Raw genomic sequence first — 6,734 nt, 5'->3', positions numbered from 1 at the left:
GGTACGTTTATACGAATCGGCTGTAAATCGAAGGTAGTATACATTTAATGTTGAATATATAACGACAGTGGTAGCTTCGAAGCTCGCTTGTAATATACAGGCAGCCATAAATATCGAAACACACACCCGTCGACGGCCTCCGCCAAGAAGCGGAGGGTGCAGAATGGTATCTGTAGGGTAGTTCCACAAGAGACTCAATTGATAAACGGATAAAAGCGGAGCCACCGTGGTTTCGTTTCATATAGTGATAACAAAAGTGTTAGCTTCGAAATTATCCTAATTATTGACTGCGTAAGAAAGGAATAAACAGATAAATAAAGAAGTTAGTTTGCAATGTATAAGTTGCCTGTTTATTTCATCGTTACTTTTATTAGTTATTTCACGATTACCATCAAATTGAAATGAAACAAAGTCATTGTCATTGAGAAATGTAATTAAAAATTAAAAACACAATTCAACTTAAGCAAAATAGACATTTATGTGGATATAACAAGAGAAAATTGTGCTCAGTGTTCGATTAAAAGATAGATCATTTACATATATACACAATAATTTATAAAAGTGTTTTGTTAGAAATAGGACCTTACCTAATTCGCAGTTACAAATTTGCAACAATGTTAACCGAGCGTTTAAGGTATCGACAGCGAATAATCATGTAGCAAGTTCACGTAATCCGATAGACAGAAGGCCATCAGAATCGAAGAAAGGAAAAAAGTTGGAATAGGCAAAGAGATTGAGTATTGCCAAAGAAGAAAGGAAACGATAGCAAGCGAAGAGAAAAGGAGAGGGTGGTGGTTGGTTCCGGAGCTTCGCTGAATCCGCGGGTGTCAGAGCAATAAATCTGGCGGGTATATCTGAGCTCATGAATGTTATTAAGATACAACCCCCCACGAGCTGAACGGAGCATAGAGCATGGGGTGTATACGTAGCATCGTAGGGAGATATAGGCAGAGTCGAAGAAGGAAAGACGCTGCTGGTAGATCGCAGGACCAACCAAGAGAAGGCCAGCCAGCCGAACCTGGTGGGAACGACGAAGAAGAGAAAAGAGAAGCAACCCGGAGAAACGGTTATGAAGAAATACCGCCACCGGTAATCCCACCATAGATCACCGCCTCTGGTGGCCGCCTCTGTATCTTCGCCTCTTTTCTTCCTGTTCTTCTTCTTCTACTACGGCGTGTTCCTCTTAGTCCTCCCCTTCTTCCTCGTCTTAGCTCCTTCTTCTTTCTTCTTCTTTATGCTGTCCTCTTCGTCTTCGAGGTCCGCGTCTTAATACCATAGACTTAACTCTCACTTTAATTCGACGTTTACCAAGAATCATATCAGCGCAAAACATTTGATTGTCATTAAGACGATAAAAACGTTTAACGATTAGAACGTTGAGATCGTTACGTTAAGGATATATTTTGTTATTTCTTTATTTTTATACGTTCTCTATTAATATCGTCTGTTAAAACAAGAAAGAATGATTCATTACGTTACTTGATTATTTAGTCACGTAGCTAAAATAATAAAATATCAGTAAAGTATTTGTAATATTTCATGTACTTGTTGTACTATTATAAAATGAAACAAATTTAAAAAATATAGAAATCTCAAAAAGTGAAACATTATTTATAAAAGTATAAAGGAACTGTGCTTCGAATTTATTATTGTAATGCACCTCGAACCTCGGGAAAAGTTTCAAACAGACGATAATCGTATTTATTAAATCATATGACTTAGGATAGTCTTGAAACTCTCGGACATATAAGTTCATCCCTCTTCATCGTTGCTTAATTAATTGAGCTTCCCAGTACGAAATGGACCGCGTTCTCGACATCAAAGTGAAGCTTTCGGTCTTCCATTCGCCCCGAACTGCCTATCAAAGTGTCCTGCTTGCCAATTAATACCAGACCCAGATATTTGTCCGCCGGTCTGCGACACATCTTATCTAGTAATAATAAGTAAATATGAAAATCTGGCGAATCATTGGGAATGTGGAAGGGTTAATCTCTTAAAGCCTGAACGTCCTTTCGACGTTATCGAATCTGAGTTATACATATGTAATCGAACTTTCTTAGCTTCTACTGTATATTTGTTATTATTATTAGCTTCTGATTAATTCTAATATAATTAGCCTCTATATTTTAAACCTTGGAAGTGTCCGATGTACGTATCGATGTCACGAAGATGGAATCGTTGATTAAAATCGTAATTAAAATCACCAGCTTGACGAGTTTAGAAAAATTGGAACTTTATTACTAACAGCATTGTGGACAATGAATGAAGTATCTAATAACAGTAGTTTATTATATCTCAGTTAAATTAGATCAAACCAAGTTGATGAAACTGAAACTTAATTTCTAAAGCAATGATAAATATCGAATGAAATAAAATTATATCAAGGAATGTGAGAAAGTTGCCGATGATGTTTCAATATTCTGATTATGATGCTAGACAATAGACATTTGGCTAGCAAGTGGAATCGAGGAATGATCGTGATCACTGAGAGGGTTAAATTGTTACCAATCTCTTGCACTGTTCTGTTCTACTCATTCGCGAGTACAATCTCAAGAAAATATACAAAGTATAATTAATCATTAAAAATTATAGCTTTTTAGCGATGGAACAATATGGACAATAACAATGTTATTTAAGATAAATAACAGTCGCATATATTCAACAGCGCCGTAACCCTATCACGATATAGTAAAAGGACAGACGACTTACAGAAAATTATTTCCTTCGTCAGAATGTCTTGAGCTTCCAACGCCAAATGCGGAAAATATTTTTAATCCTTCATGAGCAATAAATTTTAATAATTGCCTTGTGTATAGTAATGTTTAACATATAAAACTTATAGCCGTCTCTTGAGTTGCCTTTGTACTTCTTAAAAATACTACATACTTCGTAATTTTTCTGGATACTCCTTTTATTTCTTACATACATGTTAAAGTTACGTTGACATTGTTTCGTCATTATTAAGTCGGAAGGACTCGAAAGTCACGGAAGATTGGCGTTTAACGGCTGGTTGTTAGTAGGACGATTCGATTCGCTGTCCGACATCCGGAGCCCTTTTCCCGGGCATCGAGAGGAGGGCATCCTTGTTCTCGCGAAGATAGAACGCGGAGAACGGTGTATGAAACGTATACGTGTAAGCTTGAAGGGTGGTTTATGTATCGCGGGGGCAAGATATCCGATGATTTAGCTGCGGTCTCGAGGCCGTTCCGTCGAGAGTACTCGCGCCGAGTGTCTTCTTATCTTGCGGCTGCCCGCAGTAACCGCGCTGTAATCTTTTATTAATTCGGCGACTTATGAAATTTATCGTGGCTTTTGTTTACCGTGGCGCCACGCCGTCTTAAATCTCCCTATTCGCTGCCTGTTCCTCTCTTCTTTTGCATTATCTACTCGGCCGGCACGGTTCCTGCGACATTCACCACGGGGAGCGCCGTTTTTGGAAATCTATGAAAACCTATCTTACTCATGGCAAGTTCTTACTTGAGGGTACAAATGCTTAGAACTTTTTAAATATCCAATGCTTCTACAGTCTATTACAGCGCCTATTTGGCGTGAGATGCTATTTGGTATTTCTTTTAGAGGGTGAAACGTGTTTCCTTCTGTCACTTATAGGGTGCTTCTCAATAGAAACGAAAAATGCTGCAAGATTGAATCACGAATTTCCGATATAATAGGAAAACTTTTAGAAACGTTAGAGGAATATGAAATCCTACACTCTTTGCGGTCATCTTTGCTGAGAGTGGATTGAGTAATTCAAGATTCAAGATTATTGTGCATTAGTCTATTACAGTTAATATTATTGTAGATTAGCATATTCCCTTATTAAAACTATTAAAAAGGAGTTTTCAACTTCGTATATCAGTTGAGGGCATTGATTATATTAGCTAACATCTTCTCCTCGGAAAACGATTGTAGATATAATTGAAGACATTACTTTGCTATTAGCGTTTAGAGATTAAACTTTCCTGCTGGTTATTTCGAAAAAAAATTTTCTTGATATATGTAGTAAAAAGCTTAAAGAAACAGTCTTAAATCATATAAGTATTAGAATATATAAACATTGTTTCAGTCAAAAAGTTCTACCTGGAATCACTCATAAATATGCAAACGTTTCTTCGGTCACTTTGTAACGGAACTTTATCAGATTGCGACGTTTAGCGAATTAAATCTTATTGCTTAAGTTAATCACAATAATCTTCCTCAATCAGTTTAGCAGAATCTTCTTCATCTGAGAATCTACAGCTTAAAAACCAAATGAGTCGAGGGTAAAGAACTCTATTGGCATATTCCTACAGGTGTCAATTTCGGCATGTAAGAAACAATACTATACTAAATAGAAAGGATAAAATCGCCTTAAATCTTCAGCTTATTAGTTCTTTAATTTGTATTTTTCTAATTAAAATACTTCATATCAAAAATACACAATCGTCCAGATGAACTGCAATATATGTATTTGCATATACAATATATATACACTACTCTTACACAATATTTTTTAACCTTAACGTTCACGCACAGTTAACTAAACGTCTTTAACGCGTTTCTGATGCAAATGAACGATCGCATTTTCATATTTATAGAAACACTTTCTCACTTTCATTTCTTACTTTATATTTGGCATCTATTTAAGTGCATTCTGTAACAAAACATAATTTTTATTAACATTAAAATTTACGAAAAAGGAACATACTGCTAAGAAACAATTCCGCTAAAGGAAACTATGCATATTCGACAGGTCAGGTCGCAGAAAGTTGTACGTTAAAGGGTTAAATCATAGAGAATTCTTAGCTATGCTATACAGTACATGTACTAGAATTCCATATAACGGTGGCGGAATGGCGCTATATTATTATTAGAGTCCCTTAAGTCTAAGAGCCTTAAATCTGCGATAAGTTATGGGTACCCCTTTCCCCGCGCTACCGTATCCAGCTACCCTGCAACCAACTCCCCCAGCCACCACCTTCCACACCTTATACCATTTCTCTGTAATATCTTAGTCTACGACGGCGCCTCTTTGGCCTTTATCTCGCATACATTATACGGCCCTGAGCGGGCCGGGCTACATTCGAACAGGGTGGGGATGCAACTGAAGGGGGTCGAAGGGTAATTGAAAATAACTGCCGTGTCTGAAATACGCCTAATCCTTTATATTCCGACTAAGATAAACCTGGTATGATCATCTGCAATTTTTGGTTATCGTACTTTTACCCATGTAATTTCCTACATGTGAAATATTGTAAGTATCCGCAATTGAGATTAATCATTATTGTAGGAGGGGAAGTATTTTACAGAAAATTTTTCTTCTGATATAAGATAGAAAATTCGTTATTTTGTCTATATTGTTTATACACCATAAAAATATATGATTTTTACATAGATAGACATCCCTTAAATATAAAATGTTATAGTAAAAATTTTAACTTTACAAATTTTCTTGGCACACTAAAATATAGATATATCGTTAAAATGTAACAATTTATTCACATTCACCTTTATTAAAAAAAAAAAGAAGTAAAGAAATATAAAATACAATGTTTTAAAAATTACATACGCCTGTTATATTGACATGAAAAATTTTTGTAAGTAATAATAGGCTTAATATTATATTTAATACGTTTTAGCTTCCTCCTCCTTTTTCTAAAGTAAATATCAATAATGATATGTTATTTCTTTTGCGTTGAAAAAATTAAAGGTTTTGTAATTTTTGATATAACTTTATCCTAAGTTTTTTGTGAATTAAACGTTTCAACTTTTTAAATTCCATTTTAGTGTCTCTGGTTAGTCAGATACTCAAAATTCCATAGATGTATGTGGACTTTCGCGACTGACTATAATGAGTATTTGGACTAACTTTCATTTCAACTACAAATAAAAACAAGGTTAATTTTCTAATTAATTTATTTTCATCTTGAACTCACAAGGAATTAGACACGAATGCAATTGAACAAGCTCTGTAGTTGATCTTTTTAGTTCGACTGTGTGTTATAATCTCATTAAAAACTGAAAAATAAGAGGATTTACTTTTTTTAGTTTTATCTCTAAACTTATTAGGTATAACCCAATGTTTGTATTTTATGTATAAATTAATAACATGAACCAAAGTATCAACAAGCAAATTGATATTTTTAAATATTTTCTTTGAGTAAATACTTTATATTAATTTGAGTATAAAATTAGAATCTTTTTAAATTGTTTCTTTGTTTTGAAAAAAATTCAAGATGAAGATGATAGAATTTATAATACGATAATTTATTTCTGATAAAGTCTGTCCACGATATATATGTACGCTCGTCCCAGACATCGCAGTTGAACGGATTGCAGATATGTAAGGCGCACTGGCAATGAGTTAACGCGAGCAACGCAAGAATATACGCATTGCGATTAAAGTTGATATAATCTCTTTATATGCAGAATAAGTTTAGGTTGTGACGCGACAGCTGATACGAAGTAGTACATTCTAATACGATCTTCATTAAATGACAGGCAAGGTTGCTTACCTTATCTAAGGAAAAAGTTAAAAACTTCTAGAAGGAGGTTTATAGGCGGAGATGGATCAAAGTTTCCAAGTTTCAAAGAACTGTCGAGGTTCTCTAAGTTAAGTTTTGCGGCGCTACGAACTTAATCGCAGAACGTCCTGATTGGCTCATTATAGGAAAGCTTTAAGCATAACGTAAAGACGATTTATCGAATTTCCATTGACGTCGAACAAAATAGTTCTTAAGGTATTGCGTTACCGA

The sequence above is a fragment of the Bombus pyrosoma genome, linkage group LG10, assembly GCF_014825855.1.
Source record: "Bombus pyrosoma isolate SC7728 linkage group LG10, ASM1482585v1, whole genome shotgun sequence".
NCBI lineage: Eukaryota > Metazoa > Arthropoda > Insecta > Hymenoptera > Apidae > Bombus > Bombus pyrosoma.
Note: the sequence above shows the minus strand (reverse complement) of the source record.